The following is a 24,897-nucleotide window of genomic DNA, read 5'->3' as shown; positions in this document are numbered from 1 at the left end:
ACACTTTTTATCATCGGGCACCCGGTAAAGAAACTAAGCAAGTCACGAGATCTCCTTGTTAACTTTATTTTAGCCTGTGCAAAAATGGCAATATATAAAACCAGGAAGGCAAAAATTGAGAAAGATGTGGTGGAACACAGTTCTGTATGTCTGAAGGGCTTAATACGCTCACGCATTATTTCGGAGTACAAGGCGGCAGAATATAGTAACACTGTTCAAAAGTTTAAGGAAACCTGGACTATAAATGATGCACTTTGTACGGTCTCCCCACAATATATTTTGCTCTTATTTGTATAAATGTGTTATTTGGCATTCTTTTTGGTGTTCTTTGGCGTTCTTTTTTTTGGTGTTCTTTGGCGTTCTTTTACCTTCCCCTTATCTGTCTTGGTAGTGCTTTCTCTTCAAAATGCTCTACCTTGTCTACTGTAGTTCAAACCATGGACTTGCAGAGATGAGGAATTGAGCGACATTAAACTGGGAACATATGTTTGCCTGAGCTTGCATGAGCTCTGAACGCAAATCTCTGTAACCTTTCCACTACTACTACTACTACTACTACTACTACTACTACTACGACTACGACTACTACTACCTTAGTTATTACCACCTTATTCTGAGGTTAGCCAGCGAAGTACTTGACTCATCTTTCACAAATTGGCTGGCCATGTCTGGTGTTTGACTGAAGGTGGCAGGCAAATGGGATTTAGCCATGGTACCGACCATAGCACAACTACCTGATGTTCGATGCGCAAGACACCATGGGTGGAATCTTTCATTTCGACCAACGGCCAGTGTTGGAAGACAGGTACTCCAGCTAAATGTCCATCCGAGAGATGGTGCACACATTGATGAATCGCCTTGCGGCATGGGAAGCGCCAGGATGACGATTCATAGGAAGTTCGGGATTTAAATCCAGGTGCCACTGCTCATCGGCGAGTGTGAATATGTAAGATATCATGGTGACCGACTTAACAGCCAGATGTCATAAAGAAATAGAAAGAGCAATCAGTGATTGCAGACACTCGCCAGGACGTGTTTTGTGTGTAATTTTTGTGGTGGTTATGTGCTGTTGTGGTTGTGTGGTGTGTATCGACCATGCCCTGATGCCATAGGTTTATGTTCATACAACGGGGAAACCGACCATTTCGGTTTTATCGTGCAGTTTCACATTCCAATCATATGTATTTTATAGGTACACATTTTACTGACACAAGTATTTTTAGAGTAGTGTACGTACTTTATAGTACATCTTTTCGAGACATACTCGCATTCTAATAGTACGTACTTTATAGACATACTCACATTCTCGAAGTATGTACTTTATAGACATACTCACATTATAATAGTACGTACTTTATAGACATACACACATTCTAATAGTACGTACTTTATAGACATACTCACATTTTAATAGTACGTACTTTATAGACATACTCACATTCTAATAGTGTGTACTTTATAGACATACTCACATTCTAATAGTACGTACTTTATAGACATACTCACATTCTAATAGTACGTACTTTATAGACATACTCGCATTCTAATGGTACGTACTTTATAAACATACTCACATTCTAATAGTACGTACTTTATAGACACTCATATTCTAATGGTACATACTTTATAGACATACTTGCATTATAATAGTCCGTACTTTATAGACTTGCTCGCATTCTAATAGTACATACTTTATAGACATACTCGCATTCTAATAGTACGTACTTTATAGACACACTCACATTCTAATGGTACATACTTTATAAACACTCACATTCTAAGAGTACGTACTTTATAGACATACTCACATTCTAATAGTACGTACTTTATAAACATACTCGCATTCTAATCGTGTGTACTTTATAGACATACTCGCATTCTAATGGTACGTACTTTATAGACATACTCACATTATAATAGTATGTACTTTATAGACTTACTCGCATTCTTATAGTACGTACTTTATAGACGTACTCATATTCTAATAATACGTACTTTATAGACATACTCGCATTCTAATGGTACGTACTTTATAGACATACTCACATTATAATAGTATGTACTTTATAGACATACTTGCATTCTAATAGTATGTACTTTATAGACATACTCACATTTGAATACTACGTACTTTATAGACATAACTCGCATTCTAATAGTACGTACTTTATTGACATACTCATATTCCAATAGTACGTTCTTTTGACATACTCGCATTCAAATATTACGTACTTTATAGACATACTCGCATTCTAATAGTTCGTACTTTATAGACATACTCACATTCTAATAGTACGTACTTTATGGACATACTCGCATTCTAATTTCACATACTTTATAGATGTACTGATTCTAATTGTACATTCTCTATAGACATATTTAGATGAAAAATGATAACGTGTAACCAAAGGTACAAGCAGACGAGACAGCCGGCTGAATGTCAGCGTGTTGAGTGTGGCGGGTGCGCATGACGTATGTTTGTCAAGCACAACAACGACGCGTCGTGTACTTTGGATTTGGAGCCAAGAGGATACGGAGTGATGGAACTTTATGGAAGCTGCGAGGACATTCGGTACCGTATGGAGCGCTGGAATAAACAAAAGATCCGTTGATTTCCAAAAACAATGCACCCTGCACTGAGCTCTTGTTGCACACTTTGACAATTGCTGTTGCTTTATCTTTACAGAACATACAGCAATAAAAGAGAGGCGAAAGGGAAGTGGATTGGGGCAGGGAGGTGTGGGGTGGGGTGGAGGATATGGTCTCCTCGTGCTTATTACACACCCGTATGCCCGGGTCAAGCGGGGGTGGGCGGCGGGAAGAGAGGGGGCGGGACAGAGGATGCCACATTTGCTTTCACGTGATTGCTTGTAGGTCTGACGTCAACATATCGGACTCAAAAACCTGAGAAAGTTGTTGGTAGTTGTCACTCGCTGTTTACAGATGAGTTGTTCGTGGAATTTCACCAACTTCCCATTGTGGAATTAACTGGATAATAAGGTATGAAAGATCGGATATCGGAATATTATGAGATGATGTAAGATCAAATAGCAGATGGTTGGGATGTAAAGATCTGATAGCGGATAGTATGGGATGTAAGATCGGATAGCAGATAGTATGGGATGTAAAGATCTGATAGCGGATAGTATGGGATGTAAGATCGGATAGCAGATAGTATGGGATGTAAAGATCTGATAGCGGATAGTATGGGATGTAAGATCTGATAGCGGATAGTATGGGATGTAAAGATCTGATAGCGGATAGTATGGGATGTAAAGATCTGATAGCGGATATTATGGGATGTAAAGATCTGATAACGGATAGTATGGGATCTAAAGATCTGATAGCGGATAGTATGGGATGTAAGATCTGATAGCAGATAGTATGGGATGAACAGATCGGATAACGGATCGTATGGGATGTAAGATCTGATAGTGGATAGTGTGGGATGTACATATCTGATAGCGGATAGTATGGGATGTAAGATCTGATAGTGGATAGTATGGGATGTAAAGATCTGATAACGGATAGTATGGGATGTGAGATTGAATAACGGATAGTATGGGATGTAAGATTGGATAGCAGATATTATGGGATGTAGGATTGGATAGTGGATAGTGTGTGATGTAAGATCAGATAGCAGATAGCATGGGATGTAAGATCTGATAACGGATAGTATGGGATGTAAAGATCTGATAACGGATAGTATGGGATCTAAAGATCTGATATCGGAAAGTGTGGGATGTAAACATCTGATAACGGAGAGTATGGGATGTAAAGATCTGATAGCGGAAAGTATGGGATGTAAAGATCTGATAACGGATAGTATGGGATGTGAGATTGGATAACGGATAGTATGGGATGTAAGATTGGATAGCAGATATTATGAGATGTACGATTGGATAGTGTATAGTATGGGATGTAAGATCAGATAGCAGATGGCATGGGATGTAAGATCTGATAACGGATAGTATGGGATGTAAAGATCTGATAACGGATAGTATGGGATGTAAAGATCTGATAACGGATAGTATGGGGTCTAAAGATCTGATATCGGATAGTGTGGGATGTAAACATCTGATAACGGAGAGTATGGAATGTAAAGATTTGATAGCGGATAGTATGGGATGTAACGATCTGATAGTTGATAATATGGGATGTAGAGATCTGATAACAGATAGTATGGGATGTGACAATCTAATAACAAAGTATGGGATATAAAAGTGGATAAGAGATAGTAAAAAATGTAAGATCAGAGAGCGGATAGTGTGCGATGTAAGACTAGATATAGTGTGGGATGTAAGATCTGATAGCGGATAGTTTTGATTGTATGTAAGATCAGATAGCAGGGAGTATGGGGTATATGATCTGATGGGGTATATGAAGGGATAAAAGAGAGAATAGGATTTTATATCGGATAACAGATAGTATGACATTTAAGATCTGATCGTGGATATCGTCTGGAATGGATGAGCGAATTGGGTGGAATGTAAGGTGTGAGAGTGCACATGATTATACTATAATTAATTAATAATTATAATAGTATAACGATTACTAGAACTGCCACTTTACAACTGCTGGCAGTGATGACCCGTTTATTCCGCCTTCCCGCTTTTGATACAACCCCGCTTTTGATACAACCCCTTTGATGCAACCCCGCTTGGATACAACCCCACTTTAATTAGACATGCTTTGATACAACCCCGCTTTGATACAACACCGCTTTGATACAACCCCGCTTTGATACAACCCCGCTTTGATACAACCCCGCTTTGATACAACCCCCCTTGGATGCAACCCTGCTTGGATCCAACCCCGCTTTTGATACAACCCCCTTTGATGCAACCCCGCTTGGATACAACCCCACTTTAATTAGACATGCTTTGATACAACCCCGCTTTGATACAACACCGCTTTGATACAACCCCGCTTTGATACAACCCCGCTTTGATACAACCCCGCTTTGATACAACCCCCTTTGATGCAACCCCGCTTGGATACAACCCCACTTTAATTAGACATGCTTTGATACAACCCCGCTTTGATACAACACCGCTTTGATACAACCCCGCTTTGATACAACCCCGCTTTGATACAACCCCGCTTTGATACAACCCCCCTTGGATGCAACCCTGCTTGGATCCAACCCCACTTTCATTAGACATGCTTGGATCCAACCCCACTTTGATACAACCCCCCTTGGATACAACCCCTTTGGATACAACCCCACTTTCATTGGACATGCTTTGATGCAACCCCGCTTTGACACAACCCCGCTTTCACATTATTTTTCACACACACACACACACACACACACACACACACACACACACACACACACACACACACACACACACACTATAACTTTATAACAACCCCGCTTTCACATTATTATTATTATTTTCTCCATCAATTTATCCCTAGATGATGCTCAAGGAGTTTCATCGTGATCGGATGAAGTTTTGTACTTGTCAAATTAAGACGTCATAACGGCGGCACCTATGTTAACGGCAGCGGCACCATCATCATTCACATATGTTATTCTGCATGGAGAGTTCTTAAAATGAGACATGTCTCAATTATTTCTGTGCAGTGATTTTAGAGATATAGAGGTGCAAAGTTTTTCAGTTTTTTCAAGATGGCATGCATTCCACGTGACTGGTGACGTCATAATTACCATTAAAATATTCTACAGGACGAGTCGCTCTTACGGTGGAAATTTCCTGTCAATTGGTCCCACTATTGCAGAGAAAATGATTTTTAAAGGAAAAATTCTGAAAAAATAATAATAGCACAATCAGTCACATGGCCAAATAAGAAATAATGTTGTGTTTCTTCTTCTTTCAACAATAACGACTTCCAGCTTCGAGACCGTATAACCAATCATGTTGAAATTTTAAACACTTATTCCGCTTGATGAGTTACATTGCATTAAAAGTTCATGTCAATCAATGCAGCGGTTCAAGAGATAGAAGCTTTTTATGATTCTCCTTCAATTATTTATTGCGGCAAAACCATGTGACTTATCAAAACTTCTCAAGTAACGTTTTAACCTCCCCCCATGGGGAACATTTGTGTAAAGTTTCCACTCGATATCTCAACAAATTATGGAGAAGATAGTATTTTAGGTTTATGCTTAAAAACGTCATAACTCCAGAACCAGGTGACACATGACGTCATGACTACTGAACTTTTTGTTCATCATGGTTATGCAATTATGCGTGCAAAGTTTGGGCTCAATCTGTTCAGCCGTTGCAGAGAAAAAGGGGTGTTTGTGATTTTTTTTTTGCATTCTGAGTTTTTTTTTAAACTAAGGTTATGTAAAAAAAATCATATTCGTGGGAGCAAGGGATCGATTTGTCGAATTCTAACCTCGTAACGTTAGCACTTTTAATAGAATAAATAAACATGTTTTTTGGTCCCATTGCAGAGTTCTTTAGAATGAGCCATGACTCAATTTTTTCCATTGAGCTGTTTCGGGGCAAAGGTGTAAATCGGGGCAAATTGGCTTTCGGGTGAAATGAGATATGGAGGGGCAAAGTTTTTCAGTTTTTCCAAGATGGCGCCCATACCACGTGACCTACGACTACATAATTAGCAGTAAAAAAATTATACGTGCCTAGCCGATCACTTGATGAAAATTTATTGTCAATTGGACAAACGGTTGCTGAGAACATTGCTTTTAAAGTTTTCAGAGGTCAAAAATAGGGTAGAAGAGTAATAAGAAAAACTCCTAGGAAAAACAAAAGGTATTCCTCTATAATTGTTGCGTTTTTTTTGTGGGTTTTCTGTCTTTTTGATTGTGAACAGGATATCTCAGAAAGTTGTGGATGGATTCGGTCAAAACTTGGTGGACACGTACGGGGTCTGTCAAGGACAAATTTATTCGATTTTGGTGAAGATCTGCATCACGATACAATAATTTAAATTTATCGAGTGATTATTCACCATTGAGATATGGTGCCAAAAACGATATAGTATAACACGACATTAAAAAAAGTTGTGGACGCGTTTGGACAAAACTTGGTAGATAAGTTGGGTAGGTGACAAAAACAAACCAATTCGATTTTGGTTCATGTCTGTCTCTCTGCATAGAATGTGCTAACGTAGGCCACAAAGGCCACCTGGTGGTTGCCAGTATTTTACACATTACTGTATATATTTTTCCAACCGAGTACCGTACCTCTATAAGTATGTACAATTAAATTGCGACCAATGTCTATAAAGGATGTACTGTTAAGAATGTGAATATGTATATACAGTACGTACGATTGGAATGTAAGTACGTCTAAAAAGTACGTATGATTGGAACGTGAGTATGTCTATAAAATACATACAATTGGAACGCCAATGTAGACAATAAAACTGACAAGTCAGGAGACGACGATGGTTCACGAGCGAGCGGTATTCAATGACAGGACGGACTATATAACCGAAACAGGCCCAGACAGGCCAGGCCCGGAAATGTCAAAACGAAGGTTACTGACCTTGAAATGAGATAGAAAATGATGTATAATCAGTTATGAGGTTAGTCAGCTACACAATACCGAAAATTCGGTTCGATTCCGACAACTTTGAAACTTTGACCTTCATGACCTTCAAAGGTCAAAGGTCGAGAATTCAGAAATTTGTTGGAAAACTTGTATTTCATGATGTATGTGAAAATATAAGATCATGTACGACATTTCACCCTATCAGGACGCGAACAATGTAATAAAACCATCAAAAATCGACTTTTCTAAATTTCGTGACCTTGTGACCTTGACCTTGGGGCGAAAATGAAAAATCGAGCTCCATGGGGCTAGACACATGACATTGGCCAAACTAAATATCGAAACCTCTGTCAGATTCCACCAAACCCCTGGGAGAAGATGTAGCTTGAAATCGATTACCCCCTAAAAATACATCTTTTTCGGGCGTGGCTCCGCCCACAATGGGCGCAATACGCCCACTCTAGGCAGGACACAACTAGATCATGATATCAACCTCCCACCCAAGTTTCATCAAGATCGGATGATATCATCGGGTAGTTATGCTGCGGACAGACAGACACACACAGACAGACGCTCACACATGACGAATATAGTGGTCACTCTGTTTGATAACTCGTGAACCAAAAATGTGTTTGAAAAAGGGTTTTGGGAATGACTGTATGGGGTGCAGGGGGTTGCCCGGTACTTGTATCATAAAAGTATTTGACCTTTACAAGTACGGTACAATTGAAGTTGAAGATACTTTTTACATTACGTCATAGATACCAATAATTCCACACTGTTCCTGACCACTTCACACCGGTATCACTTGGATGCTATGGATTCCAAAGCTCTCAACTTCATTATGTCCCTGCACAAAGAAGTTGAAGCACAGGGCAAACTCATCTCTCATCGCAGATGGTATTTATACAAATTTTATTCTGGTCTTGCTCCCTCTGCTCCTTCATTCCTCCATCACTCAGCAGCCTCTCCCACTCACATTCATTATTCCACTACCGTATCTCCTTATTTCGGAACTCCGGATTTCCAGGTGGACGTACAGATAAACGGACCGAGTGGGGACCATTTTGGAATTTTCTCTTGCAGAGATCCGAATGGAGGATGACAGAGTGGCAAAGGAATCGGATGGGTTACTTGAGAAAGGTAGGAGGAAAAGAGGGAGATCTCGGCTGAAATGGGAAGATTGTGTGAAGAGGGATGTGTACGCAAGATAGGGGTGGTGGGAGAGAGTTGCCCCCAACCCCCATTCCCCGCCCCAAAGTAGGTATTTGCTTTATTCTGAAAAACTACACATACAATTCCGATGGAGCTTGACCACAACCTTCATCACCTGTGATGTGCCAAAGTTTGTTCATGGCATTAAAAAAAATCGGGGTCTAATGGGATATACGGGGGAGGGCTTTGCTCCCCAAAATAGGTATTTGCTCTCTTCTCCTAACTACACCCAATTTTGTTGAAACTTGACAACAACCTTCATCACCCATGATGTACCAAAGTTTGTTCACAGCATTAAAAAAAAATCAGGGTCTATGGGGGTGGGAGACGAAGGGGGTTGCACCCCCCCCCCCCCAATTTTTAAAAAGTCTTGTGATTATGTTCGTATGATTGATACTACATGCTGCTCTGTCTCCGAGCAACTATTGAAATTGGTTTAAAATGTGATATTGTTTAAAAAAATTTTTTAGTTGGTGTAGTATATTGCTCTACTCTACCAGGTGAGTGCCCAGGGGTATTGGTCAACGAGTTATCAAACAGAGTGACCACTATATTCGTCATGGGTGTGTGTGTGTGTCTGTGTGTGTGTCTGTCTGTCTGCAGCATAACTACCCGATGATATCATCCGATCTTGATGAAACTTGGGTGAGAGGTTGATATCATGATCTGGTTGTGTCCTGCCTAGAGTGGGCGTATTGCGCCCATTGTGGGCGGAGCCACGCCGGAAAAAGATGTCTTTTTAGGGTGTAATCGATTTCAAGCTACATCTTCTCCGAGGGGTTTGGTGGAATCTGACAGGGGTTTCGATATTTGGTTAGGCTAATGTCATGTGTCTAGCCCACGGAGCTCGATTTTTCATTTTCGCCCCAAGGTCAAGGTCACGAAATTTAGAAAAGTCGATTTTTGATGGTTTTATTACATTGTTTGCTTCCTGATAGGCTGAAATGTCATACATGATCTTATAGAGAGCTTCGTAAGCGAACCTCTCTGCCAATTGCACGTATATGTAAATCCATTCAAAATTTCACTTTCATTTCAAATTTCACAAAAAGAAAAAAAAAATCCCCCATTCCCTTGGGAACAAAATTTCATGTCATTTGAAATGTCCCTTCCATGATTCGCCATCTTGTCCCTTCCATGATCCGCCATATTGTCCCTTCCATGATCCGCCATCTTGCTCACGTGATCTTGCTTTGTTCTGGCGCGACCGATAAATTATTTTCACCTGGTGATTAAAATCAATAAATGACAATACAGTACTACGGATTTTGATTTCGAAACCGCTCATCATTTACACCAGCTACACAGACTTCAGTTTTCCGCCATCGACACCGACTTCATTTAAGCCAGGTACACGGTACACCGATTTCAGTACGTCCCTGCCAGTCGGACCTACGTACCCTCGTCCAGTCGACTACAAGTCTAGACTATATAATATAGTAGGTACGTGACTATCGGATGATGAGTAGCGCGTCGCTGTGGCACCAATACCTGGTCTGCCAGCGATCTCGGCTGTCTGCACAGGAGCACAGCCCTCTATTACTGTCGCTGCAGAGATCGTATTTGTTTTTCTTAGATGAACCTGAAATACTTATGACGTAGTTCAGATTTTCCCCTTTGACCCCGTCTTCCAACCTTTATTTACTTCGAGAAGTAGGTGAATTTATTGCCGCAAGTTTGGGTTGTCAAAACCATTCAATGATTTTGACGAAGGTAAGTTTATATCGTTCTGAAACCAATTTATGTTGTTAGCTTATATATTTATCCACATCCAGTTTTAATATTTAATTAATGTGAGCACCGAAACCTTATTTTTGACGATAATAATAAAACGTGTAGTGGATGAAAATTCCAAAATATGTCATCGCGGTGCATCGTGCGCTCACAGCTCATGCATCTCATGACATGCATGCAATCACACGTTTGTGATGTTAATTGGCCCTCTCTCCTCCCCCCCCCCCCCCCCCCCACCCACTCCTCACTCCCCAAACTCACTCCTCGATAATCGATAAATCGACAAGTAGAATGCTTGATCCGATCAGAATGAAACTTCTTGAGCGTGATTTAGGGACAAATTGGTCGAGAAAATCTTTTTTAGGACGTCATCGGTCACGTGGTTTGACAGCCATATTTTTATGGCATAGCCCGTAGGGCAGTGTTGTCTGGAACAGCGTTTGTCTATCCGTCCGGTGTATGTATGTCCTGCCCCTTACAAACGTACACCCATCAGAGCTGAGGATCTGGTAACATGGCAGGGGGACAGAATATCCTCCACTCAGCAGATCCAAGCCTAGCTATGCCATTATTACTTGCAAAATCGAAGATTATTCAAGTATATTGGTCGGTTGCGTTTGTGGTTCTGTCTGTCTGTTTGTCACCGGCCTACAGGTCACAATTTTCAACCGATCTTCACGAAACTTCACCAAATGGTTGAGTTGGTCAAAAGCAAGAAGCCTATTGTTTTTTTGGGTCAAAAGGTCAACATAGGCCAAAGGTCACCAACTTTGCTAAATTTCTAAAATCCTAAATTTTCATCCGATTGACTTGAAATTTGAAGAGGACTTGCATATCTGGTCACTGAATTCAACCACCAAGTATTTGACGTCAACATAGGCCAAAAGTTCAACATAGGTCAAAAGGTCAACCTATGCCACATTTCTAAAATCCTCAATTTTCATCCAATTGACTTGAAATGTGAAGAGGACTTGCATATCCGGTCACTGAATTCAACCACCAAGTATTTGACGTCAACATAGGCCAAAAGGTCAACATAGGTCAAAAGGTCAACCTATGCCACATTTCTAAAATCCTCAATTTTCATCCAATTGACTTGAAATGTGAAGAGGACTTGCATATCCGGTCACTGAATTCAACCACAAATTATATTTTAGGTAAACATAGGCCAAAAGGTCAACATAGGCTGAATTTCTAAAATCACCAATTTTCATTTGATTGACTTGAAATTCTAAGAGGATTTACATTTACGAGTATGGTCACTGAATTCAACCACCAACTATTTTTTAGGTCAATTTTTTTAAATCCTCAATTTTCATCCGATTGACTTGAAAATTGAACAGCATTTGCACATTGAGTCATTAAATAGGGAAACAAACTATTTTGAGGTCAAAAGGTCAAAGGTCAACTCAAGGTCAACCTTCCAAAATCATCATTTTTCATTTGAAAAATCGTCACTTTTCTTCCTATTGACCCGAGCTTTGATCAAGATTGTCAATTTTAATCTTGATGAAATGGACAATTTGCTGTATCAATGGAATTTTTTTTCTTCGGGGTGGGGGGCGGATTTTGCAAGTATCGTGCTCCGCATGACGTCTTCTTGTTGGACTATTGATCTTGTTTATTTTAAGGACGAGCGTGACTCGGCATGCTCCGTGCGCCTCAACACACGTCGTTTCAGAGGGAGAGGCATCTTTGACCATTTAGGTGTCTTTTGGGCCATTTGGGTCTTCAGGGTCTTTTGGATCCTCTGGGCCTTGAAGGGTCTTTTGTGTATTCGGGTTTTTGGGGTATTTTGGGTCTTCAGGGTTTTTGTGGTCTTTGGGGTCTTCAGGGCCCAAAAGAAATGAATATTCAATCATTTATTCAGGGCATTTTGGGTCTTCTGGGTCTTTAAGGGTATTTAAGGGTAGTTTGGGTCTTCAGGGTCTTGGGGGACTTAAAAGGTCGTCAAAGGTCTGAGGGGTCTCAGCAGTCCAAACGTAATTAAGAGTTCACAGACTGTGTTTTTGGTGGTAATTTTATTTGTAGAAGAAGAAGACGTTTTGGGCACATATAAACATAACCATATACGTTTGCTCTATCAAAGGGAGGCGCGCCCCTCCCTTTATTTTTTCTGTATGCAGCTTTAACATGGGGACTGAAAATGTGTTTCTCGGCTTCTACTGGACGAAATTGGCTGCAAATTTCAGAAGTAAATGATTTGTACATTGAGGTAAAATGTTCCAAATTTCAGTAAAGTCCGTTTATGCATTCTTGAGTTATATTTAGAAAACCCTCAAAATCAAGTTGGTGTCTGTCTGTCCATCCACCCAAAATGTGTTGGCGCTCATATCTCAAGGACTATACATTGAAACTAGCTGAAACTTGGAATATACATCGGCCAGTAGATCTAGGTAATGGCGTTCGAAACAAATTCCTCCTAAGTGCTATAGTTTTTGCTTTAAAATTGTATTTGTATATATTGTTGCAGATATGAGGATTGCATTTTTTTTGATTGTGTGTGTTGTATTGGAAATTGCTGTGTAACATTGTTGATTATGGCCCCTCCTGCCTCTAGAGTTGTGTAAAGGTAAAAAGGGCGTCCCGGTAGTTAATTCCATGAAACACCACATTGAAAGACACTATAAGACCCTTGTTCAGTAGTTTATATCCTTATTATGTGTTTTAGAGTAAGGCCTTGTCTTCCAGTAACATGACACTCCATTGCACCAAGTGAAAGAGATAGATTCCCTTCATTCCGATTCCCAAAAACCTCCATTTCCCCTTTCGTAATGGCCAAGCCTCAATTTGGCAATTACATCGCCTCCAATTGCCGCCATTGACCACGAGGCAGGGTTGGGGAAGAAAGGCGGGTCCCCACCTCGTCATAGAGGGGAGGAGTGAGTCAGCCCCACTCAACCAACCACGAACAAGGGGTTGGACCTGGAGAGGGTGTGGAGAGAAACATCAAGGAGGTTCGCGAAGGTTGAGGGGCGGGGCCTATATAACCCGCCGCGGGACGTTCCCCAAGCAGATGAGCTTTTACTGAGATGGGAGATGAGCTATGACAAGAGCTGAGTTGTGAGGTCCAAGGCTGAGCTGCGTGGTGAGGTACAAAAGAGAGAGCTGGGTTGTGAGGTCCAAGAGAGAGAAAGAAGATACACCAGAGATACGGCAGATGAGTCCAGCCCCGTTTCAACCAGCCGCGTGAAGCCCTGACGGGGCAGCGAGTGACCCTGCCGGCGTGCGCTGTAAAGCCGAATACAAGGAGCTGCCGGCTCCTCGCTTCCCGCCCGGAGTGGACCTGCTCGCTGTGCCCTGTGATCCCACCTGCTCATCCCTCCAAACGATTCCTACCCTTCCATCCTTTTGCGTACGTGAGTTTGTTTTGTTTGTTCTGTCCATGGGTATTTAATTAAGCTTGTATAAGGAATTCACTGTGTCTCTAAAAGCTTCTGTATATTATTTTATTATCTTTCCTTCTCCTTGGTTATTTTGAGCCTGTAAATAGTAAATAAATTTAGTAGTATTTTCAACCTTTTTCTCATCTTCTTATTCCTTTTCTTCACATCCGTCGTCTTTGTCTTTTCCCTGATTGAATAGCTGTGGCGCGATACGGCCAACGTCTGGGTGAATCGGGTTAGTCGGGAAAAAAACTGTTCGGCCGCGGTGCCTCCGCTCGGTAAACAACATCTTATCCGCAGACCGTAACAATATATATATATATATATATACAGTCACGTGAAAAAGTAAGTACACCCCATGTAAAGTTTTGACTTTTTCAACACATTTCAACATACAGCTATTTGATCTTCATTTCAACAATATTGACAGATAAAGGTGATATTGTTGGAACCCATCTGTGGATCGGTCCCATCGGCCGATGGGTCTGACCCATCTGTGGATGCACGAGAAATGACAATGCAGACCCATTGGCCGATGGGTCTGCGCCATCTGCGGATGTGTTGTTCACCTTGAAGGAATGTGTATGCATCATAATTCATCTCTGTTAAATTCTGTTTAACGTATTGTATCCGTATTCCGTAAATTGTATCCGTAATTGTATCCGTATTGTATCCGTAAATTCTGTTTAACGTATTGTATTGTTTGTGTTAAAAATCATCTCTGTTAAATTCCTACCACATGTAATTCCAATGACTGTGTACCTGATTGAAGAGCACCATTCTGTCAACACATTCCTTCAAGGTGAACAACACATCCGCAGATGGCGCAGACTCATCGGCCGATGGGTCTGCATTGTCATTTCTCGTGCATCCACAGATGGGTCAGACCCATCGGCCGATGGGACCGATCCACAGATGGGTTCCAACAATATAACATAACAAATATCATGAAACATTTACATTTTGTAGTCCATTATATAATTTAAATAAACATAAATGCAAATTTCGCATGTGGAAAAAGTAAATACACCCTTGGCTCTAATAGGTGGTATTGCCCGCTTTGGCAGAAACAACCTCAAGTAGGCGTTTCTTATAACTGTCTACCAGTCTCTGACATCGACTGGGAGAAATTTTTGCCCACTCCTCCATGCAGAATTCTTTCAGCTGTGTGATGTTTGAGGGGTTTCTTGCATGCACAGCTCGTTTCAAATCCCCCCACAACATCTCGTTGGAATTTAGATCCGGGCTTTGACTTGGCCATTCCAGAACCCTCCATTTCTTTCTTTTCAGCCATTCCTTGGTGGATTTACTGGTATGTTTAGGGTCATTGTCATGTTGCAAGGTCCACCTTCGGTTGAGCTTCAACTTTCCGACAGATGGCATCACATTATCCTCAAGCACCCTCTGGTGCAATGAAGAATTCATAGTGGATTATATGATGGTGAGCTGCCCGGGCCCTGATACAGCAAAGCTGCCCCAAACCATAATATTTCCACCACCATGCTTTACAGTTGGTATCAGGTTCTTGTGGTCAAATGCTGTCTTTGGTTTTCACCAAACATGTCTTCTGGTACTGTGGCCAAATAGCTCTACCTTTGACTCATCTGTCCAGAGCACATTGTTCCAGAAGTGCTGGTCTTTGCCTAGGTGTTCATTGGCAAACTTTAGTCTTGCCCTGATGTTCTTTCTGGACAGCAAAGGTTTGCTCCTGGTACACCTTCCATGTAGATCAAATTTGTGCAGCCTCTTTCTAATGATAGACTCGTGCACTTTGACATCAACAGTGGCAAGAGCTACCTGTAGGTCCCGTGATGATATTCTGGGGTTCTTAGAGACTTCTTTCAGCATCTTGCGGTCTGCTCTCGGGCTGAACTTGCTGGGGTGGCCTGGCCTGAACAAGATGGCAGTTGTTTGGAATCTTCTCCACTTGTACATGATGTTCCGGACAGTCGAATAATTGATTTCAAATTGTTTGGAGATCTTTTTAAATCCCTTCCCAGACTCGTAGGCATCTATAACCTTCTTTCTGAAGGCCTCAGAGAGCTCTTTTGATCTAGGCATGGTGTCGCCACACACTTCAACAAGAAAGAGCAAACCAAACTAAATGTCTCAGGTTTAAATAAGACAGGTTCCTCCAAGATCCTCTCTAACGATGTTCTAATCATTTGCACCTGAGCTGGTGCACCTGATTCTAATTTTAGGTGTTTGAAGTAGTGATAAATGTAGGGGCGTACTTACTCTTTCCACATGCGAAATTTGCATTTATGTTTATTTAAATTATATAATGGACTATAAAATGTAAATGTTTCATGATATTTGTTATATTATATCACCTTTATCTATCAATGTTGTTGAAATGAAGATCAAATAGCTGTATGTTGAAATATGTTGAAAAAGTCAAAACTTTACATGGGGTGTACTTACTTTTTCACGTGACTGTATATATATATATGTCGGATTGGGACTTAGGACTTGGGACTCAGAAGACTCAGAAGAAAGGAGCAACGGATATATTTATTGGAACTCGAGTACACAAGCTTGAGGACAGCAAAGTTGTATTGAAACTCACAAAGAATGACCAACAGTACAACAAGATGCTCTGAAATAATTCAATTAACATTGCTTTATATAAAGAAAGTCAGGGGTGGAGTTAGCTCACAAGACACAGAGACAGAATGGGCTCATTGGGCCTCCCACCATAGTCCCATCCTGTTGTTCAGTTAATTAAAGGAAGTTCATCCAAGGCCAGTCATGGGTTAGCTCTGATAAGGAGATGGTCAGCATTATGTGGCAACATGTTTACAACTTTCTGTATAGCAGCTGGCTTGGGAAAGTACAAAGGGGAGTGGACACTCATAAAACTGTCAACTTGCAAGATAATGGCAGAGTCAGGAGAAAGGCAAAGAGAGATAAGAGTTGCCTCCAAGGCCAGGAAAGGGGAACTAGAGATTGTGCCCACGCAGGCCAGAGCACACAGGCAGAGAACTCCTTATTAGGATATTACACATCCTCAATGCAGTAGAAAGAACTCAGTATCATAAAAGAGTACAGTAGCAAGTCAAAACAAAACATATAATTGGTTATACTTGGTAATTGGTAAAGCAGCAAGGATATACAAAGGGGGAGGGGCATTACAGCTCCCTACATACCGCCCTTTTGGATCTAAGATACAAAGTTATCTACGAGCCAATCAAAGGCCTTTATTTCAAACAAAAACAGAAAAATCATTCAACATATCACGCGAAGGCAGCCCCGTAAGAATGTCCCGTACCAAAGCACCACACAAACTCAGTAGGATGATTCGCGTCTGTATGTGAGTATGCAATGTAAGGCCGTAAAAGCAGAGTGATCAAATGGCACACAAAATCCACCAAAAGAGGTGGGAGAGAGAGAGAGTGTAACTAAACGTAACGTACCACACGAATGCAGCCCAGTGAGCATGTCCCGTACCCAGTACCGCACAACGAACCCAGCAGGCTGATCCGCGGGTGTGTGGGTGCAAGTGGGTGTATGTGGATGTATGATGTATGTAAGTCGGGTGTAGATGGGTGTATGAGGTGAGACCGTAGAGACATGAAGATCGAATAGCGCGCCAAATCCACAACGAAGACCTCTGGTTCCACCGGGGTCCACACCCAGGAAGATCTCCGACCCACCCTTGGTCCACAGAGGTGCAGCCGGACTCCTCCCCAACTGGAGCTCGCCCAGGCTTCCCCAAGTGAAATCCTTGTAGATCTTCAGCGCTCAATCGATATTCATGTTCATGAGGTCTCTTACGTGCTGGTGATCTGGGGAAGACACAACATTGTCAGTATCAGGTGGCTCAAACCTATGGCCATGAAATAAAGCATAACGATCCAAAGGTGGGAGAGAAACTTCCTTTGGGTCAAAGTCGAGATCGTCCGAGGCGATGCTGCTTGCTTCGCTGTTATTCAAGGGCGAATCTCCAAAACAATCAGACTCGGAACTCAGAGTATTTTCACGATCGAGTTCCTCTCCATCCGGGCTTGGGTTCACAGCTGGGTCCAAATCCCGAACTGGGTCAGTGGCGTTTGACTCACTGTGGGCTTGTGAGACATAAAGGTGAGCTCGTGAAACATGGAGAGGCAGAGCCTGCATTGAAACATAAACATCAGCCGGGGACCCTCGCAAGTGGCCCACATCATCATTGGTAACATCATCAGTAACATTATTCTCAGGTGGCGTAGGCCTGCGGAGTGGACGGCCCATAGTCATAGCCACGGCATGGCATATCGTGAAGAAACGAGAGGAATCCTTCAGGAAATCGTCGATTTCTTCTTCCGACGTGTCGGGGCCCAGTTTAAACGGCCTTCTGGTAGCCTGAAATGCTTCGAGGTCCGCATAAGTGTACTCGACATCATTATCGGTAATATCAACAATGGAAGAACAATCTTCGGAAGCGGAGATCTCATTGTCGCGGCCCAGGGACTCGTTCAGGTCGTCGTCCCAGGATCCGTGATTGGCAGTTGAGTTGACAGCTGGTGTGTCATCCGGACCCGCGATCCGCTGGTCGATCATCACCATGGCCTTTTCCGGTGTCGTCTTCAGTGTCCATCCTGTGGTAAACTTTCTCGCACACGCAAGGACTAAAGCCTTGATTAGTACACAACAAACCACTAGTCCAAGGACTATTGCCAAGGCGGTCAATATCCACTTTACTATCGTCCCTGTCCATCCTTTAAACCAGTCGGTAAGCCACTTGTGGGAGGCTTCCCGATCCATGCGATCCTTTGTCAATATGTGAGCACTTTCTCTTAACCTTATAATAGCAGCACTGACCCCTTGTGAAGGGTCAGGAATAAAAGTACAACATTTACCCTTAATTATCCCACATACCCCTCCTCGTTCTGCCAGTAGCATATCTAACGCAACCCTATTTTGCATAACCATTGTACGCAGGTGGACAACCGTGTCCAACATTTCGTCGTGTGCTGTAGCGGTGTCGTTGGCCACCCTTTCTAAGATTAACGCAATTTTGTCAATGCGGTAACTGTTCATGACCGTCCCAGCCCATGGGAAGAAGAAGCTAATGGCTTTCTCCCAATCAGCGCCGTGTAAAGTAGTGGTGTCGTCGTCGTGCCAATAGGTGCTTCGTTGTGTCCTTATGAGTGCGGTGGTATTATGCAAGTGCTGTCGCATTTCCATCTCTGGGAAAACTGATCCTAAATAGCAAATTCCTCCCCAATTATCAGGTAAATACGGGTAAGCTTTATTCCCGCATACAAACATGGTCCCGTGCGGAGCCACCAAATGGGTGGTCATGCAAGTGAGAAGGCCTGGGATAGTGTTTGTCCCGTTTTCCCCTTTCCATGCCAACTGGAGGTGTGTGAGGTTATGCAAGGGCGAGCTTGTAACGTTCACTAGCAGCGTGTGTTTCCCTTTTCTCGGGTCCGCGGGAAGGGTATCTCTACACACGGATTTGCCTACCATTACTTGGCCCTTTCCTTCTAAGCAGAGGGCCCCCCATGCCGGCTTGACCCAAACCGGCGCCGGACGTTCCTCAAAGTGTCGGGACAGAATGGGAGGGGAGTACTGGAAAACTCGTTTACACGCGGTTTCATCAGAACCTTGGCTTGTCAGAGTTGTACTAATGCATTTGGTATCTAATGGCTTCGAGCACAAATCATTGAGTGATAGGGGTAACACTACCATTGGTATGCCTGCTGTGCTGGTGCGGGGAAGGTGCATACACATCCAACACTGTGTCCTATTCTGTACTGTGGCCATATGCCGTGCGACCTTCCAGTATGTGTTCTCCTCTGGCTTCCTTCTTACTTCCTGGGCAGGAGGGGGTTTAATAACGTAGGCGGCACAACTAGGCCGGAATTGGTGTTGGGTCTCTCCCCTCTTTTTGTTCCTTCTAATCAGCGTGCGCGGGGGCCATATTCCACATTCAAGTATTATCGTGGTGTGTGAGCCGACGAGGGCATGCGACAGTAGGAGAGTAGTATTGTCGATGCCCGTGCCCCATTGATATCCTGCGGCGGCGTGACTATTCACGGTCCCAGTAAACCTTCCATTTTCCACCTGTCTAACTTTAGTTAAGACTATGCGTGGGGTTGTCATGCGTGCCTGTGGTGTCCCATTATGTACCACCATGGCTTCCATCCATCTTACAGATAACCACTTGAAATGTGTCTCCAACTCACAGCAATGTACTACTATCCCCTGTCCCCGGGGAGCCGTTATGTATTTGACGGAGTAAAGTTTAAATAACGTGTAGTTGTCGTGCCCTGGGTATTTGGGGAGATCCTCTCTCAGTGGGTTAAACTGCAGAAGCCTATCCTTGGCGGGGTTTGTTAGGCAGCTGCCCAGAATTCCCATCATCATGACCGTCATCGCCGCCCTTAGGAGACTGTGGTGCCCTAGACGGTGCATTGTCTTCAGCGGTGTGAGGTGTGGTGTCTGCAGCAATGTGAGGTGCGGTGTCTTGTGTGGCTTGTGGTGCGGGGATGGACAACTTACAATGGGTGGCGTGGATCCACGAAGGTTTACCCTCGCAGAAGACTGCCGTCGGTGTGACCAGTAGCACCTGGAATGGTCCCTTCCACCGTGGCTCCAAAGCAGCCTTGCGGGTGAAGTGCTTCACGAGCACCCAGTCGCCGGCCTGAAAGTTGTGGATGGCGTGGCCTATTGGTTCAGGCAGCGCCTCTCGTACTCGAGCATGGATGCTGCGTGCCACATTCGACAAGCCTATGCAAAATCTCAAAAGCATGTCATCCATTACTGGCAAAGCAAGGGTGGACATGTCTGTTGGTGCTGAAACGGGCAAGCTCATAGGTCGTCCCATTAATATTTCGTGGGGGGAAAGGCCCGTAGTGCGACCCGGGGTGGAACGAATGCTCATCAATGCAAGCGGAAGAGCCTCTGGCCACCTCAAGCCTGTGTCTGCGCAAAGTTTCGCTAGTTTATTCTTTAAAGTCTTGTTCGTTCGTTCCACAAGTCCTGAGGACTGTGGGTGGTAGACGCAATGGAAAGATTGTTTAACGCCCAACGCCTTCAGGATGCCCTTAACCACCTGCGCCGTGAAATGGCCTCCTTGATCTGACGAAATTATCTGGGGAATGCCAAATCTGCACATAAAATCCCGCACGAGGCGCTTCACTACTGTCGGAGCATCGGATTTGACGCATGGGTATGCTTCGACCCATTTGGTGAACGTATCTACGATTACCAACACATAGCGAAACGACATGCTTGGTTCCAATTCTGTAAAATCGAACTCAATAGTTGCGAACGGCCCACTAGGCGGGGGTCGTCCCCCATCATGTGCATGTCTCGGTGGCGCCCCTCTATTGTGTTGCTGGCAGACCACACACGATCGGCACACTTCGGATACAATCCGTGACAGTCCTGGCGCTGCCCAAGTGTAGTCTATCTGTCCCATCACCCCCCTCTGGCACACATGACCATTCTGATGAGCCATGCGTGCCAGCCAGGGCAGTAAAGCCTGGGGTGCTATAGGTTTTTCATCAAGGGTCCACATTTCCCCTGGCCCAGGGCGTATCGCTCCTCGTTTGAGCCAGACCTCGTGTTCGGCCGTCGGTGCAGCATTTTGCAAATTTATGATATCGTCCTTAGTTGGTGTGGCGGGTGGTCCCGCAGTCGGTATGTCAGCAATCTGTGCGGCTGTCTTCTGTGCTCGTGTCACCATCGGCATGTTGCGTTCTATCTGTTGGTTGGCGGCCTTTCCTGCCGCCTCGTCCGCCCTTGCGTTGCCCCGGGCAACGTCAGTGTCCGCCCTTTGGTGGCCACGACACTTAATTACCGCGATAGCGCGGGGAAGTAAAATGCTTCGGAGGAGCCCTTCTACCAACGCGCCATTCTTTATCACTGAACCGGCAGATGTGAGAAAACCTCTCATCTTCCAGATGGCTCCTTTATCGTGGACTACGCCGTGAGCGTAGGCCGAATCTGTGTAAATGTTGATGGCAAGGCCTTCCGCCAAGCTGCACGCTCTGGTCAAGGCGCACAGCTCCGCCTGCTGTGCGGAAAATGTAGGTGGAAGACGCCCGCTTTCTACCGTTTCGCTATCCGAGCACACGGCGTACCCGGACAACAGGGACCCGTCCCATGCGCGCCTAGCTGATCCGTCGACATAATATGTACAGTCGGGATATTCTAAGGGATTGTCCTTTAAATCCGATCGCACCGTGGAGACTAGCTGCACAACGTCGGTGCACACATGGGGTTCGCCCTCCTCAGGAGTGGGCATCAGTGAGGCTGGGTTGAGCGTCGTGCAACGTTCGATCGTGATGTTGGCTGCAGTGATCAGTGCGGATTCGTATTGCATTAATCTAGTGTTAGACAAATGCTGTGTGCTTCGCTGTAACAGCAGCGAAGTGACGCAATGTGGTACCCGTAGCGTTACTGGGTGTCCCATAACAATGTCCGCTGTTCTTTCTACTGCGTACCTGGCCGCTGCCACGGCTTGCAAGCACACCGGAAACCCTTGTTCGACCGGGTCTAACTTTTTACTAAAGTAGGCCACCGGCCGCTCCTTATCCCCATGGGTCTGTGTCAAAACTGACTGGGCGAAACCTCCCACGGCGTGAGTGTAAAGGGTAAATGGTTTCGCATAATCCGGGAGTCCTAATGACGGTGCCGTAACCAGCGCCTGTTTCAGCCCGTCAAAACATCGCCTCAATTCATCCGTCCATATCAATAGGTCCGGGGCATTTGATTTGGTCGCCTCGTACAGTGGTTTAGCCAGCAGCGCAAAATCAAGTATCCAAGTGCGGCAGTATCCCGTCATACCTAGGAAGCGCAGCATTTGCCGTTGCGAGCGAGGGCGAGGCAGCTCCGTGATAGCGGTCACTCGTCCAGCATCCAATTCTCGTTTTCCGTGCGAAATGGCGTGTCCCAAGTAAGTTACAACCTGCCGCACAAACTGAAGTTTTGGTCTGCCTACTTTGTGGCCTTTGGCCGCCAAGGCCTTTAATAGGGCCAAAGAATCCATTTCGCACGCCTCCTTTGAAGGGGAGCAAATCAACAAATCGTCAACGTATTGCAGCAACACTGACCCTCCCTTCAATTCCACATCCGCCAGGTCGCGGTGCAGCGCCCGGGAAAACAGAGTGGGGCTATCTGAAAACCCCTGAGGTAGTACTGTCCAAGTATACTGGCGCCCCCTATGGGTGAAAGCGAACAAGTATTGTGACTCAGGCGCGATGGGCACAGAGAAAAACGCAGAACAAAGGTCGATGACCGTGAAGTATGTTGCGTCCGGCGGAATTGACATCATGAGGGTTTCTCCGTTTGGAACTAGTGGGTGTATGCCCTGTATCACCTTGTTCACCTCCCTTAAATCCTGTACAAATCTCCATTTGTCCTTTGACGGCTTTTTAACTGGCAAAATTGGTGTATTACATGGGCTGTTAGTTTCTACGATAATCTTCTGTTCCACTAGGGATTGAATCACTGGTGCTATGCCTACGTCGGCCTCAGGTCGTAGCTTATACTGTTTTACGTTTGGCAAGCGCATCCCCGGCTGCACTGCTATCACTAGAGGTTTGGCGTCTCGCATCCGTCCAACCTCACCGTCGCTTTTGGGCCATAAATTGTCCGGCACCTCCGCTAGGAGGTAATCCGACTCACCCGGGTCCGTTAGCACTGCCCTCATGGCATAGGTGCCTTTGGGGGGCAACTCTGCCTCTTCGAACTTTCCGTCCCTCCGTTCTGCCTTAATGTCAATTGAGAACCCTTCACCGTTTTCGAGCCGTTTCAAAGTCCAGCGGCCCCTCTTACACCGATAACCATGTAAGGGAACTTCTCGTAACCTCCCTACCATCCAACCTACACTTTCCGGCGGCCACCCTTTGGCAGTAGTGAGGGTAACATGGGCGACCGCTCCTTCGGGGTATTGGGTCAGCGCATGCTGACTCGGGGTTAGGACTACCTCAATTCCTATTCCCTCACGCCCGATCCATACCCGTGACAAGTGTAGAGGCATCCATTCGCCCAGCTTTTCCTTAACCCTTTCCCGGTAGTTCTCGTCCTCACCCGTTGCATCATAGTACGCAGTGCAATGGGGTGGATTATCCTTTAAGTCCTTTATCGAAATTTGGTGCTGTTGCATCCAATCTCGCAGCACTGAACTGTCCAAACACACATTATCTATGATATATGTCCAAGCAGACAAAGCCCCTGGATCCAAGCGCCACCAATACGCGGTGGGGCCGGGACGAGCCAGTGCCGTCATCAACAAGTCGCGTTTAGACTCCGCGACGTCTACGAAAACTCCCTCCTCGGTACATGAGATTTGACAGCCCAAACGGCACAATAAATCCCGTCCCAGCAAATTCGTCGGGGCGGTAGTGGTCATCAAGAAAGCATGTTTAGCCTCCAGCGGGCCGCATGTTACTCGCACTTCCTCCGAAATAGGAAGCGCTTGGGGTAAACCCGAAACACCCAGTATTTGAACGTTCCTGGCCGTAGGGCGCAAAGAGGGCAATTGCCCCTTGTTAATTGTGCTGCGAGTCGCGCCCGTATCTACGAGAAATTCTAATTGTCTTCCCTCCACGTCCAACATCATGGTTGGTTCCTCTGCCGGTGTCATGGTCAAGAGAGGACACTCCTTGGGCGACTCGCCAGCGTCCCGTCAATAGGCCCCTCTATTGTATTGGGGCTGAAACCCCTTACGAGCCTTTGGGCAATCACGTATCCAGTGTCCCATCTGCTTGCAATAATGGCACGGTTCCTGCGGAACCGGTGGTGCGGAGGGCATAGGTCGTCCCTCTACAGCTCCCCTTCCGCCCTGCCTGCGTTCTGGCGGCCCCCAAAGTGACTGGTTCACTGGTTGCCACTGCGGCGGACCCCGAGGCGGGGCCCAGTTCCCCCTTGGTCCGTTCTGCATCCCACTATTGGGGGGTGGTCCGGGGTTTTGGAGAAGGGGTCTTGGTGGATACCAATTTTGGGGAGGGGGCCCTTGCACATTCCAAGTTTGAGGGTTTTGAGGAGGAAGGGGAAGAGGGGGTGGTATTGTCCATTGTTGTTTTACCTCGTTCATATTAATTAGTCCAAAATCTTCCTCAGTACAACCGTCGCAG

At 44.6% G+C, this 24,897-nt stretch overlaps 1 protein-coding gene across 2 annotated transcripts in view; it reads left to right on the top strand.

The window, feature by feature from the left end:
• Positions 1 to 2,862: 2,862 nt before the first annotated feature.
• LOC137418572 (talin-1) overlaps positions 2,863 to 24,897 on the top strand; it is a 212,189-nt gene continuing 190,154 nt past the window's right edge. The window contains exons 1-3 of one of the 2 annotated variants that reach the window (XM_078771336.1): positions 2,888 to 3,000; positions 8,255 to 8,393; positions 8,580 to 8,636. The gene's annotated coding sequence lies outside the window, so the exon portion shown is untranslated. Of the gene's footprint in view, positions 3,001 to 8,254; positions 8,394 to 8,579; positions 8,637 to 24,897 lie in introns of both variants that reach the window. The other variant, XM_078771335.1, reaches the window with a different exon arrangement.

Source organism: Myxine glutinosa, chromosome 2, assembly GCF_964187855.1.
Source record: "Myxine glutinosa chromosome 2, kmMyxGlut1.1, whole genome shotgun sequence".
In the NCBI taxonomy this organism is placed as follows: Eukaryota; Metazoa; Chordata; class Myxini; order Myxiniformes; family Myxinidae; genus Myxine; species Myxine glutinosa.
Note: the sequence above shows the minus strand (reverse complement) of the source record. Positions and strands in the feature narration are given on the sequence as shown.